General features: G+C 40.8%; 1 long non-coding RNA gene across 2 annotated transcripts; it reads right to left on the bottom strand.

Annotated features, from left to right (window-relative positions):
* Nucleotides 1-300: 300 nt before the first annotated feature.
* Nucleotides 301-11,742, bottom strand: LOC131813957 (uncharacterized). 2 transcript variants are annotated; one of them, XR_009347057.1, is made up of 3 exons: nt 11,527-11,721; nt 8,265-9,173; nt 301-771 (listed from the first exon to the last, which is right to left on the bottom strand). It is a non-coding gene; the product is annotated as an uncharacterized LOC131813957 (long non-coding RNA). The 2 variants fall into 2 exon arrangements; XR_009347058.1 differs by lacking the exon at nt 301-771 and having other exon boundaries at nt 7,850-9,173; nt 11,527-11,742.
* Nucleotides 11,743-11,798: the final 56 nt, after the last annotated feature.

Genomic DNA, 11,798 nt, shown 5'->3' with positions numbered 1-11,798 from the left:
GTCGTAGGATCGAGCACCGGGTCCCGCTTGAGATCTTCTCCCTCCTTCTCACTATGCCCTCCCTCCCCAACTCGCACACCCTCTCTCACTCCCCTCTCAAATAAATAAATAAAATCTTAAAAAAAAAAAAAAAAAGTGGCGGGTTCCCCAAGCTTTGTGTTTCTCAGCTGCATCTGAAACCCACTGTGTTGAAAGCATTCATCTGGGCCATACCACACTGACCCCAGGACGTACAGGCAAGGAGAACCAAAGCGAATGTGCTGATGCTCGAGCGGCTTGCTTGACCATGAGATTGCCCCAGCAATCTGTGTGTATTGACATGAAACAGCAACAGGTCACTGCTTGGCTTGTAAATAGGGAAGGATAGAGTCCCAGACAGTACAGGCTTCGTCTCCAAAAGGCTTTCTCAGTTTAACTTTCAATACATCTTCTCTCAACACTACTGAAGTCTGGCCATGACCTACAAAAGATTTCAGTTTCCAAAGATAAAATTGGAGGCAGCATTTTTTTTTTCCAAATTCAGGATTATGTCAGAATTCAGTGATTGAAGCAAAATCACACTGACGACTCTGAGCTCGCGTCACTGTATGTCTCCAGAGCTGGCCTGGCCTCGATCAAGTGAAATATTGCAGCACTGTTGAAAATTGGGTATTCTTGCAGCGTCCAGATAGCTCAATTAGTGAAACCTCCAACTCTTGATCTCAGTTCAGGTCTCGATCTCACGGTTGTGAGTTCAAACCCTGAGTTTGGGGTCTAAGCTGGGTGTGCAACCTATTTAAAAATATATATATATATTTTTAATTTAAAGACAATTTTAAGAATAGGGACACCTGGGTAGCTCAATCAGTTAAGCATCTGTCTTCAGCTCAGGCCATGATCTCAGAGTTCTGGGATCGAGTCCCACGTTAGGCTCCCTGCTTAGCGGGGAGTCAGCTTCTCCCCCTCTCTCTGCCTCTGCCCCAGATTTGTGCTTGCTCTCGTGCTTTCTCTCTCAAACAAATAAATAAAATCTTTTAAAAAAATTTTTAAGAAAACTGTGTATCTAGTCAAGAAATTTGTATCTTTTGGGCCACGTGTCAATCTAGCGACAGAAAAAATACAAACAACTGGCCAACTTCACTGGTTTACACAATTTCTAGACAAACATTGTAATTTTTTAACTCTGTGGTTCCCAAATATGTCTGTCTCGCAAACTAATAAGTCAAAGGAAGAACAGGGATATTAGAAGGGGAAGAAAGGATAAATAACACTCATACAAGAAAGACAATACTGTACGATCTCACTTACGTGTGGAATTTCAACAGTCGAAGTCACAGAAAGGTCACTGGTGGTGCCAAGGGCAGGGGCATGGAGGGAATGGGGAGATGTTGGTCAAAGGATATGAACTTTCAGTTACAAGACGAGTAAGTTCTACCGTTATATTGTACAGCATGGTGACTACAGTCAACGATGCCATACAGCATACTTGAAGGTTGCCAAGAGCAGACCTTAAATGTTTTTGTCACAAGAAGTAAAGTGTGAACTATGGGAGCTGACAGATGTGTTGACTAACCTTCCCGAGGTAATCACCCCACAATATAGGTGTATATCAAATCACACCGCACACCTTAAGCCTACACAACATTATATGCCAATATACCTCAAGAACTCTGGAAAAAAGATTCATACCATATGCCAAAGAACTGCAAAAGGTACTTTGCTGATGCTGTGATGAAATCTTGTTGTAATTGTTGTGTTATTGATTTTGCAAGAAATACTACAGCTGAGAGCCTAGGAACACAGGCTCTGAAAAAAGACCGCCTGTGTCACAGCTTAGCGTGCAGGTAATTACCTCTGAAACAAGGACTAAGTCACCTTCTCTATGCCTTTGTCTCCTCATCTGTAAAATAGGAATATTGGCTCCTATTTCATTGGGTTTTGTGTTAGTTGAGTTCAGAGGGTGAGCACACATAAAGTGCTTGTAACAGGGCTATTTCATGTCAATAAATAGTATCTACATCAAAGCCAGTAGGCAGGTGAAGAAGTTGAGAGAAAGATGTTATAACGTGCACGAGCAAGAAAGGCCATTTGTGGTACACTCTGCAAATGCCAAGAAACCAGGATGAAGAACTAACATACCTGAATCCCTGAATTTCCCCATCACTAAGAAACTAACTCCAGAAACTTTTCTTTCCTTTTCTTTTGCTCCATCAGCTTTCTAACAAATAGGAATTTTACTTTTTTGATCTTGGATTTCTAGCTTCCAGAACTGTGAGACAATATGTTTCTGTCATCCGAGCTGGCCAGTCTGCATGGTCAGTGGTGCTCTGTGATGGCAGCTCTAGAAAATGGGTACGAGATACTAGGGCAAAAGTTTTCTTTCTTTTCTGTCTTTTTCTTTTCTAATCAAAGTAAGACATTGTACCAAAGTGCTTATAATGACAAGAAACACCTTCCTGCCCCGTCCCTCCCCTCTGTTGCACCTGGAAGAGTTATTTATTTATTCGTTTATTTTACGATTTTATTTATTTATTTGAGATAGAGTTAGAGCACGAGTGGGGGGAGGGGCAAAGGGAGAGGGAGAAACAAATGCCCCGCTGAGCAGGGAGCCCGATGTGGGGGCTCAATTCCAAGATCATGTGGAGGCTCAATTCCAAGATCATGACCCAAGCCAAGGGCAGATGCCCAACCGACTGAGGCACCCAGGCATCCCTGGGAGAGCCTTTTAAAAGACTCTTACATTGCCACTTCTTCAATGACCTTCCCAACTTCCTGGAAAGGAGTCGCTGGGTTTCTCATTTTTGTTCAAGTTATTCTGATATGAACACGCCCCTTTGCAGCGCATGGAACTCCTATGCCATGCCTCTGTGTCACGGATATTTTTTTTCCTACATTTGAACTACTCCAAGTCAGTCTCCTTTGGAAAGAGATTTGTTTTTTTGGAAGCCTGTTTCATGCAGAACGTGATATAGCCAAGCGAAAATAGCATGGGCTTCACACACAAGCACTCCCCATTCCCTACCCTGGGTGCTACTAGCCAGGCTGCTTCCATGCCTTATTCATGGTGGCCCCATTTTAAAAAATAGATGTAGGGGACTGATATCTCAAAATATTAAACTCCGTGCTCTTCCTTTCTTCTTTTCTTAATCACTGCCTTGTGAAATATGAAGCCATGACAGAGCTATGTGTCCAGGATAGATGCCGTTCTAAAGTAACCACGACCCAAGTCAGAAGAAAGAACATTGCCCGGCCCTGGTGATATTCAACATCACTAGCCACTAAGAGAATGCAAACTAGGACTGTGATCTATCACCACACGCCCTACCAAAACAGCTTGAATTCAAAATAACGACAATACCAAATGCTGGCAAGGATGCAGAGAAACTGGATTCCTACACATTGCTGTGGGAATGCAAAATGGCACAGCCACTTTGGAAAAACACTTTGGTAGTTCCTTATAAAACTAAACATACAATCACCACGATAAAACTAAACATACAATCACCACGCAAGCCAACAACTGCACCTCTGAGCATTATCTCAGAGAAGGGAAAAACATGTCCCCACAAAAACCTGTACCCAAATGTTTATAGCATGTTTCTCCATAATAGCAAAAAAATTGGAAACAACCAAAATGTCCTAGAAGAGGCGACTGGCTGACCAAACAGGGATAGAGCCATAAAGTGAAATACTACTGATCAGCAAAAAGCAACAAACTCCTAATAAATAAGAACACCAATGGGGGTGCATCCCAAGAGCATTATGTTGATTGAAAAAAAAAATCTCAAAAAATCATCTATGGTACAATTCCATCTATGTAACACTCTCAGAATGATGAAATTGTAGAGAAGGAAAATAGACTCATGGTTGCTGGGGATGGATGGGGGGGACAGGATGTGGGTGGTGACTGGGAAGAGATAGAACAAGGGAGATCTTTGTGGGGACAGATCAGTTCTGGATGGTGTTGGCGGAGGTGGAAACTGGAAACTACACATGTGATAAAATGCTGCAGAACTATATAAATAATTGTGCCAACATCAATTCGTGCTATAATTAAGTTGTAACTATTAGAAGAGACTTGGTAAAGGGTCTTCAGGATCTTCTCTACTCTCTTTGCATCTTCCTGTAAATTTGTAATAATTTGGAAATGATTATTATATATATAATATAACATACATAAATATAATACATATATAATGAAGTAGCCACCACTGAAGTCAAAAGATAGGACAGTCCCTTCATTCCAGAAGTCTCCTACCCCACACACTCCTGCCCACCCAGAACCCTCCACATTGATCCTATGAGTGTCAGTTCTTGCTTTGTGTGATGTATTTACCATCTCTATATGCTTCCCTAAAAATATACAGTATTTTTTGCCTACTTTAAATTTGACACATTGGAGGTCATCATATGGAATCTTTTGAACTTGGCCTTTTTCACTAAATGTCGTGCTTGTGGGTTTCATCCCTAACATGGGTGGCTGTAGCCCAATATTCCATCTGACGAATATGCCACAATTTATCTGCCCGTTTCATTGTAGTTGGCTTTTGGGGGATGTTTCTAGTTTGGGGGTGTTATGAGCAATGCTGTCGTGAACACAGTTATACCCTGGTGCACATGTGGAGGCGTTTTTCTAAAGAATACACCCAGGAAAGAAAATGCTGGGTCCTGGGGTATGTTTATTTTTGCCTTTACAAAAGAATGGTCAACTATTTTCCAAAGGGTTGTACCACTTTTCACTCCCATCTGCTGTGGGATGAGTTGTTGTTGCTTTTTTTGCATACTAAAAGACAGACTTTAGCCATTCTGATGGGTGCCATAATTGTGTCTCTTTGTAGATGAAACTTGCTTCTCAGAGACATTCTTCCCTTGAGCATTGGTTCACTTATTGGCCATTTGGACTTTCTCTGCTGTGAAGTATCTGCTCAAGTTTTTGCCTGTTTTCTATGGTGCATCTTTTCCTTACAGATTTGTAGGAATTTTTACAAATTCTGAATACTAACATTTTGTCTGTGGCTTGTCGTGTGTGTGTGTGTGTGTGTGTGTGTGTGGCTTGTCTTTTCTCTTTTTCCTGTTTTCCTTCTCCAGACTCAGCCGGGATGATATTCCTCTTTTTCAGTCAAAGCCATCCATCACCTCAGGTAAAAAGATGATCAGTAATAGAATTACAGAGGAAAATAAACAGTTTTGGTCTACTAAATTGATTATGTAAAACCATAGTAGCAGGGGCGCCTGGGTGGCTCAGTAGGTTAGGCGTCCACTCTTGGTTTCTGTTCAGGTCATGATCTCATGGGTCATGAGATTGGACCCCACAGCGGGGAGTCTGCTTAAAACATTCTCTCCCTCTGTCCCTTCCCCCACACACTCTCTCTGTAAATAAATCTTTAAAAAATAAATAAATAAAACCATATTAATTACACCTCAGTTCATAGCAGCCTTGTTCACAACAGCCAAAAGGTGGAAGAAACCCAAGTGTCTATGGATGGATGAGTGGATAAATAGAGCATGGTGTGAACATACAGCAGAATATAATTCATCCATAAAAAGGAAGAGAATTCTGATACATGCTACAATAAGGAGAAACCCCGAAGACGTTGTGCCCAGTGAGATAAGCTAGTCACAAAATGACAAATACTCTATGATTCCATTTATATGAGGTACCTAGAGACAGGAAAGAGAATTGTGGTTGTTAGGGGTCAGGGACAGAGGCTAAAAAAGAGTTAGTGTTTAATGGGTATGGAGTTTCAGTTTGGAAAGATGAAAAGAGTTCTGGAGAATGAATGGTGGTGATGGTTATACAAGCATGTAAATGGGTTTCATGTCACAGAAGTATACACTTAGAAATGATGAAAACTGTAAATTTTATGTGTATTTTATCACAATAAAAATGACATTGCTGGAATCATTTTTAAAATAGTGTTGTATTAAGGGCACCTGGGTAGCTCAGTGGGTTAAAGCCTCTGTCTTCGACTCAGGTCATGATTCCAGGGTCCTGGGATCGAGCCCCACATCGGGCTCTCTGCTCAGCAGGGAGCCTGCTTCCTCCTCTCTCTCTGTGATCTCTGCTTGTCAAATAAATAAATAAAATCTTTAAAAATAATAATATTTATAAAATAGTGTTGTATTCATATAGAAAGAATATTTGTGCATTGAAAAAATAGACATGTAAAAATAACTAAAATTTTTACATTTCCACCAGAGACCCTCAGTATCGTCTTCAAAGTCTAAAAATGGCCATTAACATAATGTGTCTTATAATCCATTTAAATGGGTACATGATCTCTACCTTTCTACATCAAACTTTTTCCAAATGACCTAAACACATACAATTGCTTGTTTTTAAAGAGGGTGGGCAGAGGGGCAGGGGCAGAGGCAGAGAGATAGAGAGAATCTTAAACCGGCTCCAAGCCCAGTGCAGAGCCTAACTTGGGACTCGATCTTACAACCCTGAGATGATGATCTGAGCTGAAATCAAGAGTCCTATCCTTAACCAACTGAGCCACCCAGGTACCCCTGTACAATTGTTTTAAAACAATTTTCAAAACAGCCCAAACCTGTTTTTTTTTTTTCTTTTCCTTTTTTTTTTTTTTTTTTTTTGGTTCCCCCCCCCCACCAAAAGGAAAGCTCTGAAAAGCCATGCCCAAAGTTTATCCTTAAACAAGAGGTCGGGAGGACCTGAGACCACGTAGGAGAGCATGAGAAAACCAGCAATGGTCAAGAAGGCAAGGGAGTGGGTCCCCAGCTCCTAAAGGAGCAGAGCAGCCTCAGGACAGCCTGGCCCTATCCAGGCAAACGCATTTAGTCCCAGTACTGAAAGTGGGCTGGGGACATCAGCCCAAGCTCGCAACCACCACTGCACCGCTTGTTGCTCTGGTGAGAAGCCGCGGTGGTGTTGCTGTGTCCCGAGAGGGACTCCCAGGCAACACTGAGCCAAATGCCAGGGGACCCCCAGCAGCTTCCTACTTTGCACAGCCTGTCCGGGCTCGTCCAGGACCAAGGACGTGTGCGAATATTCCTGAATGCACCCTGATTCTTGAGCAAAATGCCACCTGTCTCCATCGTTGTTTTAAGGATGCAGTAACACCCCTGAAAGCACCCAGAATGACATCAGTCTCCGTGCTGTGGTTGTCCATCTTCCTCCTTCTCAGTCGGGCCCATCTCTAAACCCAATTATACACCAACTGGCAGAGTGCCAATGTCACCTGGCCAAAGCATCCTATTCTCTGATACCTCAGAAGCTTACAAGAAAGGAAAAAGACACGCAATTAGCCACATTGTGTGAGTGTAAGCAATGAGGTGGGTTCTCCTAAACGCGGCAGTCTGATGGAACACAATTCCCAACATGGAAATTTCCATACTTTTTTGAAAAGGGTGCCATCACTGGAAAAAGCATAGTGTCCCTACTTTGAAGATCAGCCCTCATTTAGCTGTGTAAACTCTCGCGGCTGTCATTCTGTTTTCTAAGTCTTGTTATTATGTAATTGGCCTCATGAATACCCTATTTGCCGTTGCCCAAGGTGTTTTAAGTAGCCTTTAAGGTCCTCAGGAGTCATTAGGCCCACTCACACACACAAAAAAATCTATTTGGACTACAAATTTTTCATTTTTATGTTTACATTCACCAGTTGAATCTCTTCCATTACCAGGCAACAACTAACATCAGGACTTACTGAGTAAATACCAGACACATGCATTGTTATAGGCACTGAGGTGTTACAAAGGAGACATCAGACACGGTCCCTTGACCTCTGGTGTCTGCGATCTGACCAAAAACACAAGACAGTTTAACAGTGAAATCAGTAGAGTGGAGGAAGAGCCAACTAGAGATATCCTTGACAATTTTTACAATTCACATAGATTTTTACATGGCCAAATTCAAAAGGAAAATATTTTATTAAATTTTTTAGGTTCTTAGCTTTATTCACATTTATCATTTCATTAAGCTTTCACTTTCATGTTTGCTTGAAGTTTTACTACGCCATGTGCATTAACTTTAAGAGGAGATGAGAAGACCAAAGTGAAATGGGTCCAGAGGAAAAATTAGATGATGTAAGTTTTTGTGAAGGGAAGAAGCCTGCCAATGACGGTGTTTTTTGGAACTGGGGATAAACCATTGCTAAAATCTTTGTATTGCAATATTTGCTCATTTCATCATTCAATGGGAACGTCTTAGAGCAAGTAGCAGATTTTATGATGCCCACTTTACATAAAAGAAAGTATACCTAAAAGGCCATTTCTCCAAAACCTCCCCCATGAGTCATAAAAGCAGAAACCAAGTCTCCTACCTCTTAAACTTTTGCAGTTCATCCTGTGTTCACTTATTTCAAAATGTAGCTATTTCAATGCATTTCCAGGTTCTTTTAATAGCTGATTAGTTATGCCTGCAATGGCTCAGGAAAATATCTTTATCTTATATGTCCGTGCTTTCTCAAAGGATACTGGCACGCATACAGCTTCGGAGCTGGAAGTGGTCTTTGGAATCTAGTCCAGTGTTCTCACTTTACAGATGAAGGCCCTGAGGCACAGAGGTTAAGAAGCAGCAAGAGCAACAAGATCACAAAGGCAGTCAACGCTGTAAGAATGGATTCTACGAGAAAACATTAAAAACCCTGAAGTTGGCTCCCCTAAACACATAATTTAATAATGACCTTTGTGTATTAGAATTATAATTCAAGATAAGGAAGTGGTTTTTTGTTGTTTTTTGTTACTTCTCTCTGTCATTACCAAAAGCAAAACAAGAAGGAATGAGTTTTGATGACAGTGAGCAAAAACAGTGAGGCTGAATATAAAAAAAAGAATTTCTGGCAGTCAGGATAATAAAAAACTGAGCTAGGAAACCTAGAGATATAATTTACATAATCTACAATTCACCCACTTAAAGTACACCACTGAAGGCTCCTGGGTGGCTCAGTTGGTAAAGTGTCCAACTCCTGGCTCTTGATCGCAGCTCAGGTCTTGATCTCAGGGCTGTGAGTTCAAGTCCTATGTTAGGCTCCATGCGGAGTGTGGAGCCTACTTAAAAGATGATAGATAGGGGCGCCTGGGTGGCTCAGTGTGTTGGAGCCTCTGCCTTCGGCTCGGGTCATGGTCCCGGGGTCCTGGGATCAGGCCCCACGTCGGGCTCTCTGCTCAGCGGGGCGCATGCTTCCCTTCCTCTCCCTCTGCCTGCCTCTCTGACTGCTTGTGATCTCTGTCTGTCAAATAAATAAATAAATAAATAAATAATAAAGTCTTTTAAAAAAAGATGATAGATACATAGACAGAGAGATAAATAGAACAATTCAATGGTTTTTAGTATGTTCATAGTTGTACAACAATAAACAGAACCCATTTTAGAACATTTTAATCAATTCAAAAAAACCCATATGCTTTAGCTATCATTCCCTGCACCCCTCTCTCCCCCAGCCCTAGGCAACTGTTAATTTACTTTGTCTTTATGGATTGGCCAATCCATAAAGACATATTCTTTGAAAGAATTGAAATTGAAAGACAATTCTGAATATTAAGTATAAATACAATCATATAATGTGTAGTCTTCTGTGACTGTTTTCTTTCCTTAGCATAATGTTTTCAAAATTCAATCTTGTGGCAGGTATCCGTACTCTATTCCTATTTACTGTCAAATAATACTCCATTGTAGGGATAAACCACATTTTGCTTCTCCATTCATTGGTTGTTAGACATTTGGGTTGTTTCCACCTTTTGGCTTTTATGAATAATGCTGTGATGGATATTCATGTGCAAATTCTTGTGAGGACATATGCTTTTATTTCTCTTAGGTATATACCTAGAAGTAGAAATGCTGGGTCAAATGGTAACTCCCTATTTAGCTTTCTCCGGAACTGCCAGACAGTTTTCCATATTGGCTGCATCATTTTGTATTCCTACCAGCAGCAAAGAAGGGTTCCAGTTTCTCCACATCCTCACCAACATTGTTATTACGACTTTTTTTATTATAACCATTTTAGTGAGTGAAGTGGTATCTCATTGTGGTTTTGCTTTGCATTTCTTTGATGACTAATGATGTTGAACATCTTTTCATGTGCTAATGTTTACTTCTATATCTTCTTTGGAAAAACGTCCACTCAGATCCCTTTCCCATAATTTTTTTTTATTTTTAAGATTTATTTATTTTGAGAGAGAAAGAGAGTGCAGTGGAGGGAGGGGCAGAGGGAGAGAATCTTAAGCAGACTTCCCACTGGGCAAGGAGCCTGAGGTAGGGCTCCATCCCACAGCCCATGGGATCACAACCTGAGCCAAAACCAAGAGTTGAATGCTTAGCCAAGTGAGCCACCCAAGAGCCCAGAAAAATTTCCTTTTGAAAGGTTAACTGTATACTAGATTCTTAATCTTTGGGCTGCTTCACACCTAATTTTCCATTATATAAACTATATGAGTCCTAATCAAATGAATTTGATTTATTCTAGTTCTTTCTAATTCTATGAATCTCTGGTCATATCTCATGTCAGATTTTCATAGAATGGAAGCTGAAGATAAAATGCTTCCAAAGGTCTCCACATCCTGCAAAGATGAACTTTTGTGTAGAGATACATTTTGGGAAGGTCCTTTGAGTGGTGGTGAGTCCTGCAAAACACGCTGTTTATATTAGGCCACAAACTGACACAGAAGGGGCCAGTGGGCTTTTAGGGCAATTTTCTAGGACACTTTGAAATTATTGCCTGAGAAGACAAACCCAGTTTTTGTCTGAATTACATTACGAGATGATCCATCTTCAACCCCAGCTGAGAGTATAGTTGAGCTGTTTCCCTAAATGAATGATGTAACATGAAATCATGCATCTCAAGATAAGCAATTCAGCAGGGGCTCAGTACAAATGTGTTCATGAAAGGTACAGACATGGATGGGCAAAGCCAGCCCTCTGCATCTAGGCCTTTCCCTTCATCTCTATAATAATTTATCATGTTGCTTTATTTAAATGTGAACATTTCAAAAATTTTTAAGTTTGTTTTTTTTTTTAAGTCTGTAGGCTCAACATTCCCAAAAATAAGGCTCAGGATGATAGGAAGGAAATAAGGATGTACCCACTTGTGAGTGGGTAGAGGTAAGATTTGAAAGTTAAGAGTAAAAAATTATGACCAGTTCTGGGGCAACCAAAGACACCACAGTTGATCACTTGAAAACAGTATGTGTTCATTGAAGATAGAATTGAAGATAGGATAGAATTGAGGATAGGAGTTTTTCTTTTCTTTTTTTTTTTTTAAGACAGAGGCCATTTATATAATCCATCACTGACACAGTCCGCTCACCAGCATCCTAAATAGCAGGATTAAAGGGAATGTTACGAAGGCTACGTGAACAGCTTGAAGGATCTGAACTATTATTAACTGAAGAAGGGCAAAATATCTAAATGATCATTAGAAAGTTTACATTTTAAAAAGGAGAAGAAAAACAAGTCACAGAGCTTTTGGATGACCCAAGACTCTTCTGGCTCATCTGTGGCTAGATACTGAGTAGCCTAAAAGGCAAATGGGGCCATAATGCAAAACACCCACCATAGTGCTCCCCACACCGGATTCTCTAGCCTACCTTGATCCACTGTGATATTTCCTACTCAACTATTCTTGCTCCTGTGCCTGCTGATGAACAAAACAATGGATATTCCCCTGAATCCAGTCTTTGGTGTAGGTCTGTCATGCCCAAAGTTCAGCCACGGCAGCCAAGGTCAGCCAGCACCTTCCAAAAAAGGAAACAACTGTCAATATCATAAGGTTTGGAGAAAGGGCTAGAATTTTTTCTTTTAATATGTTCTTCATACACCTTTAATCACCTTATAATTCAATCAGTGATTCTTTTTTTTT

The sequence above is a fragment of the Mustela lutreola genome, chromosome 13 (assembly GCF_030435805.1).
Source record: "Mustela lutreola isolate mMusLut2 chromosome 13, mMusLut2.pri, whole genome shotgun sequence".
In the NCBI taxonomy this organism is placed as follows: domain Eukaryota; kingdom Metazoa; phylum Chordata; class Mammalia; order Carnivora; family Mustelidae; genus Mustela; species Mustela lutreola.
This window is presented reverse-complemented; position numbering and strand designations above follow the sequence as displayed.